Source organism: Ahaetulla prasina, chromosome 7 (assembly GCF_028640845.1).
Source record: "Ahaetulla prasina isolate Xishuangbanna chromosome 7, ASM2864084v1, whole genome shotgun sequence".
Taxonomy (NCBI): domain Eukaryota; kingdom Metazoa; phylum Chordata; class Lepidosauria; order Squamata; family Colubridae; genus Ahaetulla; species Ahaetulla prasina.
Genome location: NC_080545.1, coordinates 62,854,492 through 62,867,625, shown reverse-complemented (window position 1 = coordinate 62,867,625; position 13,134 = coordinate 62,854,492). Strand labels below are relative to the sequence as shown.

Below are 13,134 nucleotides of genomic sequence, written 5' to 3'. Positions count from 1 at the left end.
TTGTTTAAAATTTTTTCATAAATGTATATCATAAATTAGATTATGATCCATATAGATGGAAATTCTCAGTAAAAACCAAATAACTTATTATCTCAATAATAATGTGGAGACTAGTAGTGCAATTACTCTACAGTAGGTCAAATTTCTCAATAAATTGTGTGAGTTTAGAAAGTATTCAATATTTTTGTTGGATTACTAATTTCCCAGACTGATTACGCCATGAGCAGTGGTAAGAGCCTGATAGGTAAAATTTATTTTGCTATTTTTGTACCATCTAAAGATGATGTTGAAATAGAGGAATTTATTACCAGCCACTTATTATTTAAGCACTGCTTTTAAAACAGTTTGAAGTTATAGCCATTTCATCTGTTTAGGGTGGAAGATACCATCAAGTGGTTCTCTCTAAGACACTTAAGCAATCTGAAGAATTCAGAAATACTTTACTGGATGTTAGTGGCTGGTGATTCCATTTTAATTCTACTCTTAATACTGACATTGATATTGATATAATTGGCTATCAGTGGTCTTATGTTATTATAGACCTTGAAGGGTCTACTGGTTTGATGATATTTGTCCATCATTTTCGAAGAGGACTTTGACATCGAACGAGTTGTGGGCTATCCATGGTGTATTCAGGAGGTGGCTGGTAAGGCCTATACGGGCACTTATGTTATTACAGACCTTGAAGGGTCTACTGGTTTAGTTAAACTTTGGATATAAAAGTCAGCTTGGACACAAGCTGGATCATAGGTGAGAAAAAGTTCACCATCAACACACTGAACATGGATCAGAGTATATATTATTGCATCCACTGCATGGTAAGGGGAACTTCGGGCATGACCGCCGCTCACATGACGAGAGTTTCATGTGTGAGGGCAACTGGCTGCTGCTCGTACAAGAGGAGCTTCACACGCATACTTGCCTGCCGTCTGTGTGGCCCGGTTCCAAACAGGCCTGGGGGGTTGGGGACCCCTGGCTTAAGAGGACAAGCTCTGTTCTAAAGGAGATGCAGTGGCTGTAAATTTCCTAATGAACCAAATTTAGAGCCTGATACAAAGACTTATACATGTAGTCCTCAACTTACAACCATTCTTTTAGTGACTGTACAGAGTTACAATGTGTTGAAAAAAATATTTAGTACACATCTTCAGAATTGCAACCATCACAACAGCTTCCTTGCATGATTGGGCGTTTGCCAATCAATTTGCATTTATGACAGTTGCAGTGACCCAGGTTTACACCTCAGTCATTTTTGAACTTCCCAGTCAGCTTCTGGCAAGCAAAGTGAATGAGGAAACTGGCAGAGAAAGTCTCAAGTTGCAGCCATGTGATGTCATACTTATTGGAGTGATTCGCTTAACAACTGCAGCAAAAAAGGTTGTAAAATTGGGTGTGGTCATATGATGCAATATTTAACAATCACACTGCTTAATGATGGAAGTTTCTGGTCCCAATTGTGATCATAATCTACCTGTGTAGATTAGAATTGAATATTTAAGGGAGTACTTATACTGCCTCACTAAAAAAAATATAAACCTTTTTTTTACAAAATAATAAAAGTAAATGGACAATTACTCAATAAAGACTTATATTCTCTATTTCAAGAAAAATATTACTAAGATAAATAAAATAAACTTCTACTATTCCTTTCAAAGTAAAGGAATAATTGCATTCTGAGGAACTCCTAATGGAAAATCAAACAGATTCCTGACAAATATAGCAGATAACTTGTCCCCCGAAATGTAGAGAAGGGAATTAGAGGGTCAGCCATACCAGTCTTAATTCTCGCTAAGAGAGATGAGGGGGGGAGGGGAGTGACCATGCAATATTGGAATTCAGAATTATACAAGCACAAGAAATATAAAAAAGTATTGGACTTTAAGAGAGCTGATTTCAATAAACTTATGAGAAAACTTGGGAAGGATTCCATGGATGAAAATCCTCAAGGGGAAAATAACCCAAGAAGCTTGGGAAATCTTGAAAAATAAGATAATAAAAACCCAGTCTAGCACAATTCAATTGAAGAATAAAGAAGAGATCTCCCTGATAAACTGAAAGACAAAAAGAACAATATGTAAAATGGAAAGAGGGACACATGACTAAGGCAGAATATCTGCTAATAGCCAGAACCTGCAAAGATGAAGTCAGGAAAGCTAAGGCTTAAAATGAACTAAGGCTTGCGACATATGTCAAAAATAAGAAAAAAGTTTTAAAAAAACACGTAAAAAAATAAGAAAAAAATCAAGGAAATGATTGGCTCATTGACGGGCGAAAATGGCAAAGTGACCAGCAGCAAGGAGAAAGCAGAATTGCTTAACTCATTTTTAGCATCTGTCTTTACACAAAAGGAAAAAAACAATTCAACTGATAAAAAAACATACTGTAAAATGAAGATCAGGAATGCAAGTTAAAATAAGCAAGAAAATGGTAAGTGAGTCTATCCACTCTAGACAAGTTCAAATCACCAGGACTAGATGGATTACACCCAAGACTCTGAAGGAATTGGCAGAAGTGATCTCTGAACCACTGAACCATATCTTTCAAAGACCCTGGAGCACTAGGGAACTATCAGATGACTGGAAAGGGACTTATGTAGTTCCCATCATTAAAAAAACAGGGCGGGGAATGGATCCAGGAAACTACAGCCTTATCAGCCTGATATCAATACCTGAGAAGATTCTGGAAAAGGTATTCTACTATGAATACCTAGAGTCAAGCAAAGTCATAACTGGAAGCCAACACAGGTTTGTCAAAAACAGATCATGCCAGGCAAATTTTATTGTCTTCTTTGACAATGTGACAAAATTGTGAAATGCTGTGGATATAATTTACTTGGCCTTCAGTAAAACATTTGATAAAGTAGACCACAATCTACTACTTGATAAGATAGAAAACTGTGGGTTAGACAGCATCAACACCAGATGGATTCGTAACTGGCTGACCAAACACACTCAACATGTAGTCTTTTAATGAAACTGCATCTACATGCAGAGAAGTACATGTAATCTTTAACCTATAACAGTCATTTAGTGACTGTTCAAAGTTACAACAGCACTGAAAAAGCACAAGTGACTTATAACCGTTTTTCACACTTACGACCGTTGCAGCATCCCTATAGTAATGTAATCAAAATCCAGATACTTGGCAACTCGTTCATATTTAGGATGGCTGCAGTGTCACAGGATCATGTGATCACCTATTGTGACCTTCTGATCTGCAAAGTCAATGGGAAAGACAGATTCACTTAACCAAGTTACTAACTTAACAACTGCAGTGATTCACATAATAACTGTGGCAATAAAGATCATAAAATGAGGCAAAAATCACTTAACAACTCTTTTGCTTAGCAACAGAAGTTTTAGGCTAAATTGTGGTTATAAGTTGAGGACTACCAGTATGCAGTGGGGTACTTCAAGACTCTGTTTTAGGCCCAGTACTCTTCAATATCTTCATAAATGATTTAGACAAGGGGATAGAAGAGAAACTCATCAAAATTGCAGATAACACCAAGTTGGAAGAACAGTCAATACTCCAGAAGATAGGCTCAAGATACAGAAGGATCTTGACAGACTTGAACACAAGGCCATATCTAACAAAAAGAAAATCAATAAGAAAAATAAGTTCTACATTTAGGCAAGAAAAATCAAATGTACAGGTACAGATTAGGTGAAACCTGACTCAATAGCTGTAACTGTGATGCGGATCTTGGAATCCTAATGGACAATCCTTTAACTATGATCCAGTAGTATGCAGCAGCAGCTAAAAAAGCCAATGCCATCCTATGTTGCTTAACAGAGCGATAGAATCAAGATCACATGAAGTATTAGTTAATGCTTTATAAAGCCTTAGTAAGACCACACTTAGAATACTGCATCCAGTTTTGGTCACCATGTTATAAAAAAGATACTCTAGAAAGAGTGCAGAAAAGAGCAACAAAGATGATTAGGGGGCTGGAGGCTAAAATATAAGAACTGTTGCAGTGATTGGATTTGGTAGTTTCTTCCAGTGAAAAGAAGGACTAGCGTGACATGTTAGCAGTGTTCCAATATTTGAGGAGCTGCCACAAAGAAGAGGAGCTCAACCTATTTTCCAAAGCACCAGGAATAAAGACAAGAAACAGTGAATAGAAACTAATCAAGGAGAGAAGCAACCTAGAAATAAGGAGGAATTTCCTGAAAGTGTAAACAATTTACCAGTGGAATGGCTTATCTTCAAAAGCTGTGAGTGCTCCATCACAAAAGTGTTTTAAGAAGAGATTGGAGAACCATTTGTCTGAAATAGTATAGGGTCTCCTGCTTGATCAGGAGGTTGAACTAAAAGACCTCCCAGGTACCTTTCAATTCTGTTTTTCTGTTATACTATAAATGATATGAAACAAATTCCATAGAATTTTCATAAGTAAAAAAGAAATATCTCAAGTCAATCTATATATATAAAATATGTTAGGAAAATCACAAGTTAGCAGCAACACAAATTAGTAGCAACAATCTATATATATTAAAGATTTTAGGAAAACTAATTTTATAACAATCATAGATTTTTTTTCCTACTGAGTTCTGATTAAGATGATTGTATGCCTATTTATTCTATTCTAAATTAATACTAGCACCTACAAAAGATAATACTCAATCCTAAAATTTATAAATTATAAAAAAAATCAGAAACCATATTCTAAAATTATGAAGTTTTGATATTAGATATTTATAAATCTTCTAGTGCACTAATAAACCAATTAGTTTAAGCATGAACTTTATAGTAAACATAATGAATTTTTCTATACCACTAATCATAAAAATAACTCATGTTATAGAGAAATTTTACTTGCCTTTCAACATCAAGTAATTCTATCAGACAGTAAAACCTTACAGCATATTCTACTACTTCTTCAAATCCAAGCTGATTACTGCATAATCAACCAACCAGATATCTCTATAATCTGTACCAGTTTAAGGTGCAGGCACTTTTATATTTTAAAAATTCACAAAAACATTTGCACAAGATTACCTGGCTTTTTTCTGCTAGAAAAAATTTTTAAATGAAAAATTGAAAAAAAATACTTGATCTGATATGTATGCATATCTTACTTTGTCGAGTTAATAATAGTTTCAATCCCAAACAGCATATTTTAAGTGGAATAAAAATGACTCAGAGCAAATATATAATCAGTAGAAAAATTTGAAAATCACTAAAGTAATTTTAATACTTTATCAAATAAAACAATAAAAATTCTATATAAAATCACACACACATATATAGTTAAAAGATGCATTAAGGTAGTTAATGGGCACTTTAAAGATGGTTCTGGGCATATAAATAAAATTAAGAATTCTGTGACATTTTCTTTTTTAGCAGATTATAAAGGTTCTGAGTTGCTTTGGGTATTTGAGTTTGGATATTAGATACATTATATTATATTATTAAATCAATACATGATTTGATTATGAAGCCAGTTTCTGACAATGTATTCTTGTGCATATCTACTAAGAATTTTCATGAGTTTAGTTCAAAACTTATAATTAATACTGTGACCAAGGACACTTAAATGCAAGTTTTCCTGAAATTAAAAAAAACCTGGGACTTTGAGAAAACACCAAGTAGTAATCCATAGGACATATTAAATAGGTTACATCTTCTATATATATATTTATAATTCCAGGATTATTATAAAAGCAAATACTTTTTGTACCTATACTTTGCACTGTATCATAAATCATTTAAATAATTACAAAACAAATAGACAGCATTACAAAATATGGATACAGAATATGGATGATAAAGTCAGAATATGACTTTATCAAAAACCCATTTACTTGAAATAATAAATCTTCAAAACCATCAAACTATAATAGTTGTGACATTAGTAGGCTAGCTTTTAAATATGAAAATTCCACCTCTCATTCTTTTATTACAGTATGCATCATAGATAAAATATATGCCATTATAACTGACTTCTTTACTGACAAACTTGCTTAGCTTACCCTTACATTATCAAGAGCAACTCTCAGAGATTTGTTATAGGGCAACATTAGAGAGCAAAATAGATGGCTGGTCCACAGCATCCCTTTAAAAGGTGACAAGGCAATCCAAAACTCTGAAGTGTGAAATCTCTTAACTGCTTAACCCAAGAATACCAAAAGACATAAAATGAAAGTAACTGGCTTTTGGGGACCGCAAGAAATCTGTTAAGAAAATATGAGTTTTCCATCCAGGGAAACTCAAATGGTATATAAAAATAGTGTAAAAGAGGAAACACCCATACAGTTAACTGACACCCACAACCAAACACACGTGCTGCTACTGTGGAGACTGGAATTCTTCCCAATTCTTTTCAACATATGGAAAGGTAGATTTTGGTTGTTTATGTTGATGATTTTTTTGCACCCCACCTCATCTGAAACCCAGCAAAGCATCTATCGCTTAGAGCAGCAGGTCCGGCCACCTCTCACCTATTAAAGCTGGAAAACCCGAATCAGATGTGAAGCCCGAAAGTACTGCACAGGTCTCTCCGCCTCTATGTATTCCGGCCCCCTCCCCACAAAGCCTGAGCCTGGGTCCCCAGGGTCAGTCGGATCTTCTCTGCGACCAGATCTCCGGCTCAAGCAATGAAGTCCCAGAAGCCCCTTCCGCTGCCGGGGAAAGACTGTCGGCCCTCGCCGCTGGCATAGGCTCGGCCGGCTTCCTCCTGCCTCTCCGCCCCAGAGAGACCAAGGAGCCATGGCAGACAAGAGGACCGAGAAAAGTTGAGGCCTTCAGGATCCCGGAGAAGCCGCCTCCACGCTCTCACAACTCGGGCTCCCCCAGCCCCTACTGCTCGCTCACTTACCCACCTCGTCGTCCCTGTTCCACAGCAACCGGGCTGTCTGGTGGCGGGGGCGGCAATACTCTCTCGGGCCCTGGTTCTTTTTGATGATTGCGGGGATAGAGGTCTCCACCGACGACCTTTATTTGAGAGACGGGTAATCTCTAGGCTCTGCGCGCTCCGCTGCCAGACCGGCCACCATCTTACATTAGGGTGAGACTGCCCGCCTGCCCCGGACGCTGCTTACAAGACGCATGCGCACAAGCCACCAGAGCGTCTTGGTGCGGAGGAAGGAAAAAGTAGAAAGAAACGCGACGCAGCCCGAGAGCATGATGGGACTAGTAGTTTAGTGATAACCTCCTTTTCTAAATTGGAAGGATAGGTGTTGAGCCGCCAGCGAGACTGTTTTTTTTTTTTTTGGTGTTAGTAATAATCGACCGTATAAAAAGTTGTTTTTCAAGGAATCCTTTCATATAAGTATACGGTACAATATAAAAAGACTGGATGTCAACTCGGGTTTCGGTTAAATATGTCTGGATTTTGTTTCGAATCTTCACTTCGTCACCTCTGTATTTTTTTAAAAAAACCAAGTTTCACACATCACGCAAGGCTATGCCTTGTTTATGTATAGTTTAAAAATACGATTAGTATGGAATAAGATAATGGTGAAATTTGTACGTGCCGTATTCCATGAAGTAGTTAGAGAATTGTTAGCGTTTTCTACATTGAGAGCAGTGACATAATTGATACTTCTTCGTTGAACATATCTTAAGTCCATAATGTTAATTTATCTGTCACTACCGTAATTGCAACTCTTTCTGAGCGTTGGTTATGCCATCTGTCTACTTGTCTACTTTTTCTGTTTTTTGTTATTTTTTTTAATACAGAAAATTAAAAGACAAAACTCCAAGGGTTAAAGTGGAAATTTTACAAGAACAAAACTAAACTAAATATTGCAACAATAATAGCCTTCTCCACTTGCACTAAGGTCTAAGATTTATAAACTTCTACGTCTATTTGCAACCAATTGACCTATTATATAGTACATCTAGTTCTTATAATAGTTAACATTTTAATCAACAACAAAGTTAAACTTCAAAGCCCTTTGTTAACAATCTGCTGTTGTAATTAGCTTGTAGAAAGTCTTCAGGTTTCTTATCTACTACAAAGCACCCCAATTGTTATCTCTAATCTGTCCAGGATCAGTATCTCATTTGATTTTTAATAATGAAAACATTCCTTAGAATTTTAGTTGCGAATTTCCCCAACAATTGCATCCCATTTCTTAGAGCTGTAAGTCTTTGTTGTGTTTCTGCATTGCAGCATCCATTGTTCAAAAGGACTCTGAAAACATAGGATTGATCTTGCCTAAAAAATCCAGTCCATCACCCATCAGTTCCATTATCTCTGAATTTCTAATACTTATCAATCTTTTCTGCCAAATCTGTAACGTTCAGACCAAGTTCTTTCTTCTTCATGTATGGCAGCAACAAATCATATTCCAATTCATCAAACTGCAAATTAAGTTCCACTATTATTTTCTGTTTTGAGGTGTCATCCTGACTTTGATTCAAATTTTGTATTTATATCTTCAAAAAATACCCTAGAAAGCATTCTTTTTTCAAAGGTTTCCCAGAAAGCTTTACCTCAGATGTTTTGAAAAATACACTCTTCCTTCCAAGAACAAGAGAAACAGATATATTATGATAAAATATCCATAGAGAGAAGTTAAAATTTTAGTCAGGGTAAAAAGTAATCAAAAGAAAAGGTATTTTTCCATGATTTGTTTTTTTTTAAAGCTGGTAAGAATAAAATACTTATTATATAATCCAATGTAAGTCTAATTGGGTTTTTATTTATTTATTTATTTATTTGATTTTTATACCGCCCTTCTCCCGAAGGACTCAGGGCGGTGTACAGGCAAGATAAAACAATACAATATACAGATTAAAATACCATTTAAAAAACTTATTTAAATTAGCCTAAAATTAAAAATTTCCATACTAAAAACCCCGTTTAAAAATTGATAAAATTTCACATTAAATCTAATTTAAGCCAGCCCCGCGCGGATAAAGAGATGTGTCTTCAGTTCGCGACGGAATGTCCGAAGGTCAGGTATTTGACGTAAACCCGGGGGAAGCTCGTTCCAGAGTGTGGGCGCCCCCACAGAGAAGGCCCTTCCCCTGGGGGCCGCCAGCCGGCATTGTTTGGCGGACGGCACCCTGAGAAGTCCCTCTCTATGGGAGCGTACGGGTCGGTGGGAGGCATGTGGTAGCAGCAGGCGGTCCCGTAAGTACCCATGTCCTAAGCCATGGAGCGCTTTAAAGGTCATAACCAACACCTTAAAGTGCACTCGGAAGGCCACAGGCAGCCAGTGCAGCCTGCGCAGGATCGGTGTTACATGGGAGCTACGTGTAGCTCCCTCTATCACCCGCGCAGCTGCATTCTGGACTAACTGAAGCCTCCGAGTGCACTTCAAGGGGAGCCCCATGTAGAGAGCATTACAGTAATCCAAGCGAGAGGTAACGAGCGCATGAGTGACTGTGCATAAGGCATCCCGATCAAGGAAGGGGCGCAACTGCCGAACCAGGCGAACCTGGTGGAAGGCCCTCCTGGAGACGGCCGTCAAATGATCTTCAAACGACAGCCGATCATCCAGGAGGACACCTAAGTTGCGCACCCTATCCTTTGCGGCCAATAACTTGCCTCCAACAGCCAGCCGCGGCTGCAGCTGACTGAATCAGGGTGCCGGCATCCACAGCCACTCCGTCTTGGAGGGATTAAGCTTGAGCCTGTTTCTCCCCATCCAGACCCGTACGGCTTCCAAACACCGGGACAGCACTTCAACAACTTTTCACGCAATTGGGTGATTTTCACAATGAATTCTCACTGACAACTTTCTTAAGGAAAGTAAAAGTATTTTATAGGTCAATGGTAAACTATGAGAGAACAAAGCAAAAATGTAAAATCCAGCAAGAGTCACAAGATAGATCAACAATCAACTAGCCTAATTAAAATATACAAAAAATAGAGGTATTTTTAAAGTGCAATTAAAACCAAGGCGTGCTTAAAAAAACAAAGCTGAAGGGAAAAGTTGGTAAAAGACTCAATCTTCTGATCACTCCTTGCCTGGAATTGTGATCTTCAAGATCTCTCTCCTCCAAAGCTGCACAATTGTTCAAAGTTCTTGGGTCCTTCCTAGTTACTCCCATTCAATTCTAGGGAGCAAAGCTGCCAAATAGCTTTGGCAGAAAGATCACCTGTTCGTTGAGAGAGAAAAAAATGCCTGCTGCTCAGCATACCATCTTGGGGGAAAGATAATTTTTCCTTTATGTTTTGTCCCTCTTTCAATTACTTTTATTTTCAGATCTTTATTGCTTACTGTTTTTTTCCTGCCTTTAATTTTTTTGTCTTTGCACTTTGCATAATATTACCTGCTTGCAAAGGGAATAACAATGAAATTATGGTTGTACAACTAATAAAGAAATCTGGTCATTCTTTCAAAGAAATTTCAATTTAGATCCTTTGCACCTCAAGAGTCCTCAAGCCTATTACATTCTTTATGTTTATCTGCACAAAAAACATTTGTGGAAGAATAAAATGCGCTGAAGTTTTATACATTGACCTGAACATCTTTAAGGAAAGGCAGGATGTAAATGACGTATCTAAATATGAAAATAGACAATAATCTGGAATCGTGCTATCCAGGTAAACAGTTGACAATTGTAGTTGCCCCACAATGGATATTACATGCTGGAAATATCAAGACTTAAAATCCCATAATTGGGAGCCTTTTGTCTTAATCTGTGAAACCTGCTGAGTGTTTCATAAAAAATTATTTCAGTTCTAATAATCTTAGTAGAACAATAAATAAAGAACGTTTATTTACGTTCTACCAGAAAATGCAGGCAGAAGAATGAATGGGCAGGATTGAAGCCTGAGATTAACAAAAATAAGGACTTTCCTTTGAATTAATTTACATCTTTATAACCAGGTACACTGAATCTTTAGGCTGCAAAAAAATAGATGATGGTTTGCTGAAAGCATGGATTTATTAAGAAAAATTTGCAATTTGACTTCAATTTTATCAAGTGACTTCAGCAGTATATATACAGTACAACTTCTACAAATATACAGGGAGTTCTCAATTTACAACCACAGTTGAGCCCAAAATTTCTGTTGCTAAAGCTAGACAGTTGATAAGTGAGTTTTGCCCCATGTTACAATCTTTCTTGCCAGTTGGTAAATGAATCACTGCAGTTGTTAAATTAGTAACACTAACAGTAATATTGGAAGAAATTGGAACTTAAAACTGACTTTAAAGTTGTGAAAAAGGTAAAGTATTTGGGGGCGATTCTTACAGATGAATGTCTAAGTTATATAAAAAGAACTAAGTTAAAATTGAAAACACATGACAGAAAGAATTGTCATTGATGGGAAGAATTTCAATAATTAATGTACTACATAGAAGGCTATTTTTATTACAGACTATACTGATATTAAGGATTCTTCTTGGCAGAAAAATATATCTAAATTCATTTGGCAAAATAAAAAAACCATGAATTAAATACAACCTCTTATAATATTCTAAAGAGAGAAGAGATCTGGGTTTGCCAGATCTTAGATTGTACTATATTTGTTGTTTGGTATGGTTAAAAGATTGGATAACCTAAAAAACCTCAAGATTGTTAGACCTCGAAGGCTCTGATTTGAGATTTGGGTGGCATGCTTATTTGTGGCATACAAAGTAAAAAGTTAACCCTGGTTTTAAGAATCATATTATTAGGCAATCTATTGGGCATGTATGATAGAAATATAAAAGAAGACTGCCTAAAAGAATGCCATTTTACTACCTCATGAAGAACTATAGAATAGAAATGTTATTGTGACGTAAATGAATGACATATTGGGATTTATTGATATTTCAAAAAGAGGGACCAAAGATAAAGACAAGAAAACAATTAGCAAGTGATTTATTTATGATTGGTTTAATTATTATAGAATTTTTGAAAGATTTAAACGTGTTTAAAAAGTTTTGCTTTCACAGGCATTAAATCTGAATTGGATATGAATTTTTGTTTTGGAGATAGCCACTTGGTTGCAAAGTATGTAAAATGTCACTCAAGATGAATCTGTAAGACAAGTATGTCATAAATTGTATGGGAAAATGGGAAAAAAATTAGGAATACCATAACACTAGATAAATCAGAGAATGTATGGACCAATGGATTAAAGGTTACTTTGAATTATAGTTTGAAAGAAAATAAAATGATGTATCATTGGTATTTGACTCCAGATAGATTAGCAAAAATGTATAGAAGAACTTCTAACAAATGGTAGAAATGTGTCATATTTTTTGGAGTATAAGACACACTTCCCCCAACCCAAAAGAGGGTGAAAATTTGGGTGCGTCTTATACACACCCACTGGCCCCCACCCTGAAATATCTGTTTATATATTTTTCTTGCTAAATAAGGATGAGAAAACTTAGAATTATTTGCAGATCAATTATGTAAGGGGTGGATAATTTATCAGGATTTTTAAATTTTCTTTTTGGCATCCAGCTGGGGTGGATGTTTTTTGTATGTTCAGTGTTAGACTTATTTGATGTTTGTGTCATTTTTTTCTTCGTACACAATTTTTTTGTTGTTACTGTTGGATGTCTGTTTTTCTGTTTTTCATTTTATTTTTGTTGATAAAACATACATAAACATATCAAGTCATGTTTTAAATAACATTATGCTTTCTTGATAGCATTAGCAAAATCGAACAGAATGGTACAATACATACAAAATAAAATCTCACTGAATTAAATGGAATATACTTTTGCCTAGCTTTGCAGAAGATCACGCTGTGAAACTTCATACAGTACAGGACTGTAATTTGGAAACCTTTTTAAACTTGTTTTGCGCAGCCACTTAATGGTACAGAACAAAATATATGTTCCTTCCAGTATGATGATAAGGAGAGTGAAAAAGGGAGCACTATAATCTGCTTCATTTAAACAGAGCTTTTTAATTACCTGAATGAGAGGTAAGAAGACTTTTCTCATCCTTCGCTCCTCTAGCCTGCCTCGGCAAGCTCCAACTACAACTCCTAGCAAACATTGCTTTGGGAACCTTTGAGGGTGCTGCTAAGGGCAGCTTGGCGATTCTTCCATTTGTAGACAGATTCTTTGAACCAAATCTTGGTATTCTTACCCACTACATGCGGAGAAACTAGTGGTTGCCACCCTCAGTGGATTTGGAGACTGTTGCTGCATGAGCAGCGGCAATGCCGGGATAGGAGGAGATACTTCTAGTCTGGCATTCGTGTTAGTCTTCAAATTTATTTGT

The 13,134-nt window shown here is 36.4% G+C and overlaps 1 protein-coding gene across 8 annotated transcripts in view; it reads right to left on the bottom strand.

Moving 5' to 3' along the window:
- Positions 1-7,046, bottom strand: part of CNOT4 (CCR4-NOT transcription complex subunit 4) — a 99,212-nt gene extending 92,166 nt beyond the window's left edge. For 7 of the 8 annotated variants that reach the window (XM_058190116.1, XM_058190122.1, XM_058190119.1 and 4 more), the window contains exon 1: positions 6,824-7,046. The gene's annotated coding sequence lies outside the window, so the exon portion shown is untranslated. The remainder of the gene's footprint in view (positions 1-6,823) is intronic. The other variant, XM_058190117.1, reaches the window with a different exon arrangement.
- Positions 7,047-13,134: the final 6,088 nt, after the last annotated feature.